Source organism: Gekko japonicus, unplaced genomic scaffold, assembly GCF_001447785.1.
Source record: "Gekko japonicus isolate JY-2015 unplaced genomic scaffold, Gekko_japonicus_V1.1 scaffold154, whole genome shotgun sequence".
NCBI lineage: Eukaryota > Metazoa > Chordata > Lepidosauria > Squamata > Gekkonidae > Gekko > Gekko japonicus.
The window spans coordinates 947,349-957,493 of NW_015172008.1; the positions used below are offsets into that span (position 1 = coordinate 947,349).

Below are 10,145 nucleotides of genomic sequence, written 5' to 3' on the forward strand. Positions count from 1 at the left end.
TATACCACCTGGCCCAATTATGGGCCATTTGGACTCAGTTACCATGATGGATGTTAACAGGATCCTGGGATCTGTGACAGCTATCAATTGTGCTCTGGATCCTTATCCATCCTGGTTTCTGAAATCTTTTAAGCACTACATTAAAGAGTCATTGATGTTCCTTATAAATTAATCACCTTCCCATGGCCACTCAAATAAGGTGATAGAGAGAGCAGTGGCAGAACAGCTCCAGGCTTTCATGGGTAACTCATCTGCTCTGATATTTTTCAGTCTGGTTTCAGGTTGGGCTATAGCCAGAGACATTGCTAGTGGCTTTAGTTAATTATCTCAATTGGAATATGTACAAAGGCTAGACTACTGAAATACACTTTACATAAGTCTGCCTTTGAAGTCAGCTTGGAAACTCCAGTTGGTTCAAAATGCCACAGCTTGGCTACTCTTAGGAGCTACATGGAACCTGCCTATTGCCCTTCTTGGCCTTGGATCCTCATATCTGCAGAGCCACCTCTTCCCTTATTCCCTGCCAGAACAGCTTCATTCATCTGAGAAGGGTCTTCCACAGGTACTATGCTGCAAACGGGGGAGATCAACAACTGCCATGACACATGCTTGGTACGCCTGAGAAGGCCACTCCCCCCCCCCACACACACTTCTGACATTCTGCAAACTGTAAAACAGAATTGTTTGGGGGGAATGTTGACAGAGGCAATAAGACTATGTTATTATGTCGTATTTTAAGAAGGCGATTTAATGAAGGGAATGGGACTGCAGGATACACTACTGTGCATAGCATATATTATATGTTTGCTGTATGTGTTATCTTGATCTTGCTACATTGTTATCTACCTATGTGATTCTGCCTTGGAGGGAAGGGGGCATGGTATAGCCTGATCTTGTCCGATCTCAGGAGCCTAAGCAGGGTCGTTATGGTCAGGTGCAGACAGGGTACCTCTCACCTATCATAAGCAAAGAAGGAAGGAATATCGCTCAAGAGTTTGGGAATAGTTTCTGCTGTCATTTTGTTTAGAGCCAGCCTTTTCCTCCTCCCCCCAGTTAGTCCCAAAATAGTGTTGACATTGCCACATAAATTTTCCTCTTAACCACTTGATTTTCATGTTTTATTCAGCAAAAGGATTATATATTTATTACTAATGTATGAAAGCTTCATTATATTTTTATCACTGTACCTCAGCTACTACTAGATATATTACTTTTCACCCCATTCACACAACATGGCAACTGTCCATATCAGGAAAGAACACAGGCAGTGCACACTCCTCTTACATGTGATTAGTGGGCTCCTGGTACAAGTGACTGCAACATCTGAAAGTAGGGCTGCCAAGTGGGGGCGGGGGGCGGGTAAACCCCCACTTTGGAGGTCCAATTTCTGCCGCAGCGGAATCGGGCCCCGGGGGAAACCCCGCCCCCCCCGAAGCGCAGCGTGGCTGCGTCACCAGAGGTGATGCAACCACGTAAAGCACGTTGGGGGCGTGGCCCTGATCGGCAGAGGGAAAACTCTATGATTTTCCCTCTGCCGATTGGGGCCACGCCCCCAACATGCTCTACGTCAGTGTCACTTCCTGTGACGTGCAGGTGGCGCACGCGCACACGGCCCGCAGCGACTCCCAGAGCCCAGGGACAGTCCCCCACCGGTGAGTATAAACAACTTGGCAACCCTATCTGAAAGGGGCGTAGGGTATAGCAGTGGTTCTCAATTCACTTCATGCTTCTCTAGCTAGCTAGTCTTGGAGGGCCATCCATAGACCAGCTTCACCTGCCAATAGATTGGTGGAGTATAGTGTTAAGAACCTGAGCTACAAATGAGAAAGTCCCAAGTTCAAATCTCTCCTCTACCATGAACTCACCATGTGATGGTGATAGGCAAGCAGTCCCAGTTTCCATTCTGCTAGAGAAGGGTGATCTCTGGCTTACTTTACAGGATTCTTGTAAATATTACACCGAGATAATGTATGTCATGTGCTTTGAACACTTGAAAGCACTGTTCAAATGCTGAGTATTGGCATCAACATTTTGTCCACACAGTTCTTTATCACTCCTCCCCACCTGGCCATGTTTCTCTTCAGCCACCACCAAGTTCATTAAGAAGCTTCTGATCTAGACAAGAATCAGAGTTTCCCCCCCAAATAGTGGATTGTTTTGGTATCTGAAGAAGTGAGCAGTGACTCACAAAGGCTCATACCCTGCCACATATTTTGTTAGTCTTTAAGGTGCTACTGGACTCTTTCTCTTTTCTACTGCTACACACAGACTAACACGGCTGCCCATCTTTTATCTATTTCCAAAAATAGTTACATGTGCTACTTTCCTTAGGCTTCATTTCACACTCAGCACTTTCTTGATGAACATGAGAAACAATCCTTAAGACCAAAGGCTGAAATTTAACTGAACTCTTCCCCATTTAGTGAATGGGTTAAAAAGAGGAGGCAAATGATAGCCTCTTTACCTAAACATGCACAGTGCATAGGATATGGTGTACACTACAATTTAACAAACTGTAATGCTATGATTTTGGTAATTGCTATTCATAGCATTGCAAGGCTGGTATAAGTGGTCTGACAGTCTCCATTAGGACTCTGACTATATCATTTAGAAGACCTTTATTTAGAATGCAGAACTGGCCATAGAGTTGTTCAGTGCAAATGACTGGTACCACTAGCCATATTATCTACCCCACCCAACTTTATATCATTACCAAATGCTACTGTAGCCCTTCTGACAACCAATCAGAATTTTTACTATTAGAAACATTTCCCTTGTATGAATACATGTATCAATATCTCAAATGAGAATTTAAAAGCTAGAGAAAAAAATCCACTAAAAATTCATTGCGTTGGGTCTGTTTTAGCCTACAGCTCAGGGTTCTCAAAGCACTGATTTTATATAAGTTAACTTGTCACCAGAAAGATGGGAAGATGTACCACAAAAAGGATTATGGGCTTTCCCCCTCTTCCACAGTAGACCCCCCATGCCAAATCACAAACTGTTTTTGCAGTTACTTAAAATTAGTTTCAGAAATTACTTGCCCAATTAGTCCAATGGTTCTTGATAAATTAGTCAATTTCATTACTCATCCATGACCCTGAGAGGATACCTGCCTCTGCTCCTTTCATCAAGAAAATCTAGCTAATGGTTGATAGAAGAAAGCAATCTTATGAACAGGAATGCTCTATTACCCACTTCTTAATTCAGTTTGCAACCTGCTCATCAGTCACTATCAAGGAGCCCTGTGTTTGTCACACTGTTTGGGCGTGTCTAAACAAATGGAGATTGGTGTGCTTTTGCATGACAGGATTGCTTTCTTGCAGCTGTGGCTTGATCACCACCACCTATCTGCTGCCAAATAGGTGCTGCAGGAGCAAAGAGCAGGCAAAGGAGCCATCACGGGACAGAGCTTTACTACCTGTTCTATTTCTTTTTCATCCCCTGTAGATTAGTTTGTTGCTGCCAGGTATATTTGTTGTATTTTTGGAGGTCTTCAGCTGTCCTCTGGAGTTTGCTCAATTTCATGTTCGTTGCATCTATGACACTGTCTAACCATCTCATCCTTTGCCGTCCCCTTCTTCTGTTGCCTTCAATCTTTCCCAGCATCAGGGTCTTCTTCAGTGGGTTTTCCCTTCTCATTTGGTGGCCAAAGTAGTTGAGCTTCAAGAATTGATTCTTTGACAAATAAGCAAATTGCATTCCTCAATCATAGTCACAGGCCATGCAAATATAATAGTGGCTGCAAATTGCCACTTTTTTTCCTTATTACCAAGGCACAACTGGTCCCTCTGCAAATGCAAAGCTGTTCAACACAGTGCTCAGGACAAACTTTGACAGAAAAATTGAGACAATCCGATCAAGAGATCGCCTCACATGTAAGCTGGCTAGCACAGTGTGCCTGTTCATTTTCCCGCTGCACTTTCTTACTATGGTCTCTAGCTGAACAGGTTTCCAAGTCTGCATAATCTGTATAACTTGATCAGAGACCCTACTGAAACAAGCCAATGTGCTTAGTGAGCAAAAACAGCCCTGTTGTGCCCTCAAGTCTCTGAAAACCCATCTTCTGCACATAACATAACTGGTAGCCAGTCCAGCAGCTCTAAATGTTCCTTGACTCAACACCACCTATCTGAGTAAAGGCTTCTAAATTTGCTTTAAATAGTTCCATATTCTGGAACAGCCCTCCTTAGAGTCTAAACATTCTGAGGTTAGCTTACAGTATGAAAGTGATGGTGTAGTAAGCCACTCTCACATTATAATTAAAAGTAATTGCTCTGCTCAGCAGAATCTGAATGCTGAACATTTTTGTTTATTCTCTTTCCTATACCTATAGAAGCAGAGCAGTACTACATAGCAGGTAAGTCATTAAAGGAATCTTTAGTAAGGGAAAGCAATAAAAAGTCAGTCTATTTGCTACGGTCTGTTTAGTTGACTGCATTTGATTAAATTTACAAGCAGCCCCGAGCTGTGATTTTAAATTTTGGTTTTTATGTTTTTAATGTGTTTTATATGTTTTCTCTGTGTAAACTGCCCAGAGCTCCATACAGAAGAAAGGTGGCTCATATAAATGTTATAAATAAGTAAATAAAAACATATACCAACAAAGAAGGGAAGTCTAGCAACCTGAAACCTTGTATGTAGTATTCTGTATGGTGTAATTAGGTCTACACATTAATCACTGGACATGGTTGACTTGATACAGAGCCCTAAGAGGACAAGAACTACCCTGCTGGATTCGATCAATGGTCCATACAGCATCCTGTGTCTCACAGAGGTTGACCAGATACCTCTTCAAGCCTACAAATAGGACATGGAGACCAAAGCCTCTTCCTTGTTGTTGCCTCTTAACAACTGCTATTCAGAGAGACGACGCCTCTGAATATGGAGGTTCTCTTTAGACACCGTAGCTCACTGCCACTGATTTCCTCATTCTCCATGGATCTGTATAATCTCTTTGTCTTTTCCCCATCAGACAGGTTTGGCATGACCCTACGCATTGAGATATATCTGCATGCATGTGGGGCCATCAGAACTGGCGTTGCAAGAGGTGTAAAGTCTTTAAATATCTGAAATGTCCAGCCAGTTTGGATTCATGTCCAAAATGCAATACCTCCCCTCACAGGGCCTGTGGCACAAAAAGCTTTTCTCCCTTATACCAACATCCATTTGGGTTTTCCTGTAAGGAAGAGTCTTTTGCAAGTTCAGCTTTGTCCTCTTCAGTAAGGGCTCCTTTAAATTTGGTCACCCACAGCTCTTCCTTCCTCTGCTTCTCTGCCGCTGTGCAGCTACATGTCACCATCACCCCTCCCAGCTGGGAGGGTGTGAACATAGAGTCTGCCACCTCCTCCCTTTGACTGGCATGCTGGGGGAGGCACGACAATGTGTCAGCAAGGAAGTTTGATTTCCCGAGGAGGTGCTGCAAGGTGAATTGAAACTTAGAGAAAAACTACGCCCACCTGAGCTGCTTAGCGTTTAGGTTGCGGGGTGTGTGCAGTGTTTCTAGGTTTTTATTATCAGTCCAAACCTCAAAAGGCCCCCTCGTGCCCTCCAACCAATGTCGCCAGGTGGTAAGGGCCAACTTAATGGCCTCCGTTTCCTTGTCCCACACAGCCCAATTACGTTCAGTGGCACTGAATTTTTTTTTAGACGTACGCCAGGGGGTGGAGTTTACTGTCCTTGCCCTTTTGCAGAATTCCCCCCCCCCCCGGCTATGTCCAAGGCATTGACTGAACCACGAACCTTTTATTTTCATCGGGATGATGTAAAATGGGTTCAGAGGTGAAAAGTTATTTTAATTTATCGAAAGCTTATTGGCACTCTGGGGTCCAGGTTATCTTAGCCCTCACCTCACCTTACCTCCGAGTGGGCCTAGAAGGCAGTTTGGGGGGGCAGCGAAGACGGACCGGCGGTGGAGAGGCTCCATGGCACCCGCCCCTCCCGGAGTCCTCCCAGCCAGGTGGGGGATTGGGCGAAGGCGCCCCATGGCACTCTCCCCTCTTGGAGGCCTCCCAGCAGTCTCAGGGTCGGGGCCGGAGGGAGCGACCAGGCTGTGCGGAGGCCAGGCGGGCCCATCCTCCTGGCTCCCCGCCGGAGTTGCTGCCAGAACGTCCATCCCAGCCGACAGCCCCACACAGAATGAGGGCAAGACGCAGGTCTGTGGGCAGGACTGACACCACGGTGGAAGGGAACACAGCCAATCGAGGGACACCTTGTGACGGGCAGTTCTTGCAGCCAACTCATTTTGCCACGCACAGAACATTGCCAGACCACTACACATTTATATAATAGGACAGGATTGCTGGGGGACTGTTCAAATCATACAAGAGTTGCTAGCCTCCTAGGCATTGTCTTAAGGTGTTTTTTCCCCTTTCATTTATTAACTGAAAACTGAAATGGAACTTGCCCATTCCATATTATAGGGATGTTGCAAGTTTGTTGGCTAATGTGCAACTTCTGCTATTAAAACAGTACATGAAGTCTCTAGACAGAAATGGATGAGGAGTGTAAAAGGAAGACTACAAAATATTTTTCTCTCTCGAAGCAACCTTCTGCCCATAGGCTCATAGTTTTAAGGGTCTTTTCAGGTAGTGAGATTGAAACAGAGACTTTTCTCCCTCAAAAATATGTACAGCAGCATCAACTGCAAATCAAAGTCTGTAAAGACTTCTCAACAAAGCAAAGCCTATCTGTGTTTCTCTTCAAGGGGCATCAGCCAGGATGGGTTGGAAATGTGCCTCAGGGCATGTCCCAATGCAGCTGTTCCCCGAGGAAGTGCTGCTAGGTCTGCAGCCCTTAGGGGATCATTTCTTTTCATTCTTCACTAATTGGCTAACTAGGACTTGAGTCTAAAATCCAATAAATAATATTCTTTACAATTCACTATTCTTGGACATTTTAGATGTGTGGAGGTGGTCAAAATTTGCTTATGGAATATTCAGTTTCCCACATACCATATGAAAAAAAGTAGTTCAAACATCAGTTGTCTACATTTCATTGTCTCTGCTAGTTTCCCATTCTCTTCTCTCCCAACAGAAGGTGCTAGTCTCGGCCTAGAAACAGGGCTATGTATGGTTTTTTCCCATTTCCCCCACAACTTTAATGACAATACAAAATACTAGAAAAACCACCTAGTCTTCAATTATCCATGTGAGCACAAGAAATGAAAATCTCTATCCCAGTACAGATAAATAAGGAAGTATTATTTCCCCAATACTTAATAGCTGCTGCAATAAATTTAACACTTGTCAGTCAGACTGATTTGAAATAAATAGCTTGTGAAATGTAGCTGTAAATATCTTAGCTCACACAATAGGGTTACTCATTAAATAAGAATAGCAGACTTATGCTTTTATACAAATAAGAACAGTTTCCTTGTACAAAACACAGAAATGAACCACATTTATTTGTGCTTGGAGAAGTACTCTTTACTCTTCTGAACATCAGGCTTGATTGTGTCGCTCTCAGGTTGCCAGCCAGCAGGACACACGTCTCCATGTTTGTCTTAGGGTTGCCAACCTCCAGGTGGTGGCTGGTGATCTCCTGCTATTACAACTAATCAGTTCACCTGGAGAAAATGGCCACTTTGGAAGTTGGACTCTATGGCATTATGTCCCAAACCCCGCCCTCCTCAGGCTCCACCCCCAAAATCTCCAGGTATTTCCCAACCTAGAGATGGCAACCCTGGTTCTTCTGTAAACTGAAAAGCCTGAACTATCCAGAGTGTTTCATCAACTGAACAGTCAACTGTGAGATCATTAATTGTGATTTGGCATAAAGTTCCTTCATCACTGAAGATAAAGAGACCCCTGCAAGAAATACCTTCACCTTCTTTTAGTATTCCGTACCCTTTAGCAATTTCACACTTTGTGTCAGATACCAAGGGAATGCGCACACTAACCAAGCCACCTTGCTTCTTAGGAGTGTTGATCCAGGCAAGATGTCAGAAGTGGGAGTCAACAGAAGCTTTATTTACTTCATAGTTGATTTTCCGAAACTGCTCAGATCTGTCACTGAATGCAGAGCTATTTTTGGGCAGTAACGCACAGGAACAGAGTTCCGGCTGGCTTCAGAGCTGGCCATGCCCACTACAGCCAAAGCCTCTGTGTGCGTGGCTACAGAAGGAAGGCCTGGAGAGCAACACCCCCCCCCCAGTGACTCCGAGGCGGGTGGGCCAGGGGGAGCCCTGGAAGGATTGCCTTCCCCAGCCTGTCCTAATAGGCTAATGATCTGCACTGTCAGGGGTGTGGTCTAATATGCTAATGAGTTTCTGCTGTTGGGTGTGCCCTATTATGCTAATGAGTTCCTGCTGGGCTTTTTCTACAAAAAAAGCCCTGACTGAGTGCAATAATCTCAGGCCCCGGTCACACGGCAAAGTTGCCGTGGGAGAGGCACAGATGGTGGGCGGATTATCCAGGCGCGATCACACCCCAACATCTGGGAAGTGGAGCGCACCCGTGGCTTACCACCGAAAATGCGCATTAAAAAACTAGTACCTCCAAAGTACTAGTAAACGTTTGCCATGGGCTGCCTCCAGACTCCTGTGGTGTGATTGTGCCGGCGCATGGCATTCCCCTCCGGTCCCTTGGTTACCCGCCAGTGCCGAGGAAAGAACCCATGGTGTGCCGCCAGCACGTCTGATCGCGTAATCGCAGATCAAACTGCTCCGGGGCAATTAGCGATATCCAGCCCATGTGACTGGGGCTTCAGTTGGACAAATAAAGGCAAAGTCAAGCAGATAGAAGTGCCGTGGGCCAGCTTGACCAGCCCGAGTCCAGTGTAGCTGAAGATGCCTCATGAGTCAAGGAGCCACATGTAGCCAGCTCTGAACCAACTAAAGTTAGTGAATTAGAGATACAAGATCCTCAAGATTCATTGCTGACCTTGACCCACCACACAGTTGCAGGAAAGTAGCCCACCAGGCTCCCCTACATTAATTGAACAGTGAAGGGAAAGGCTCCGACAAGACCTAAGAACACGCAGACAGAGGGCTCGCCTCTTGGCAGTCCCAAGAAACTTCCTAACTGTAAGAGTGGTTGAGCAGTGGAACAGTCTGCCTCGGGAGGTGGTGGATGCTCCTTCGCTGGACGTTTTCAAGCAGAGGCTGGACGACCATCTTTTGGGTATGTTGTAGGTATGTAGGACTATCTTTCAGTATACTCCTGCAGTGTGCAGGGGGTTGGACTAGATGACCTGCAAGGTCCCTTCCAACTCTAACATTCTATGATTCTATGTTTTGCCTTTGTAGTCTGAGAGATTGATTTCTTTGAATTGTCCATCAGGCATTACAGCTGTGGTCTGGAAGTAGGGTTGCCAAGTCCATTTTAGCCCCCAGCGGGAGACTTTGGGGGGCTTTCCTGGAGGGGGCGGGGTATCCCTGACATGATGACTTCATGTTGGGGATGTCCACCCCCCCCCCACCTGCCCGCCCAATGGGCGCTCGAGGAAACGCCAGCTGGAAGGCTTCGCACGCCCAGTTGGGCGTGCTGGAAACACCAGCTCCCTGCACTTAAAGGAAGCCCCTTTAAGTGCAGGGAAAGGGGTGGCTGCGGATGTTGGGGCTAGGGGGTGGGGCTTTCCCCATCTGCCAGCTGGCCAGTAGCAGGTAGAACCCCCCCAAAAGCAGGTGACCCCTGCCAAACCAGGGGGTTTGGCAACCCTATCTGGAAGTCAGGGCTGGCTTACCAATATGAGCATTTCCCAATGACATTCTGGCAGGAACAAGAAACTGCAAGCAATACCACTTGCTTTAGCAATGAACAGCCTGCTCCCAGCTATGTATATTTTGTACATGAAATAAAACTTCTTAAGCTTAGAAAGCATATTCCTCATGGAAGCTGCTGGTATTATTCCTCTCCTGGAATCTCTGCACTGCCTTCCTGCTTGCTCTGAGATCTGCACAAGCTGTGAATCCTACCTTTCAAAGCCCTCCACGGCCTGCCCCCCCCCCATCTCTTTACCCATATCTTAACAAATCCTTGCCTGTGAACTTTCTCCTATAGTGCCATCATTCTCAGCTTCTGGAAGCCTCCTGCTAGGCTTTGCAACCTCTAGCTGGTGGCTGGCAATCTCCTGGGATTTCAACTGATCTCCAGGTGATACAGGACAGTTGCCCTAGAGAAAATGGCTGCTTTTGAAAGGCAGAC

General features: G+C 45.9%; 1 pseudogene; it reads right to left on the reverse strand.

Annotated features, from left to right (window-relative positions):
- Nucleotides 1-7,402: 7,402 nt before the first annotated feature.
- Nucleotides 7,403-9,709, reverse strand: LOC107117995 (annotated as a pseudogene).
- Between the last annotated feature and the right edge of the window lie 436 nt (nt 9,710-10,145).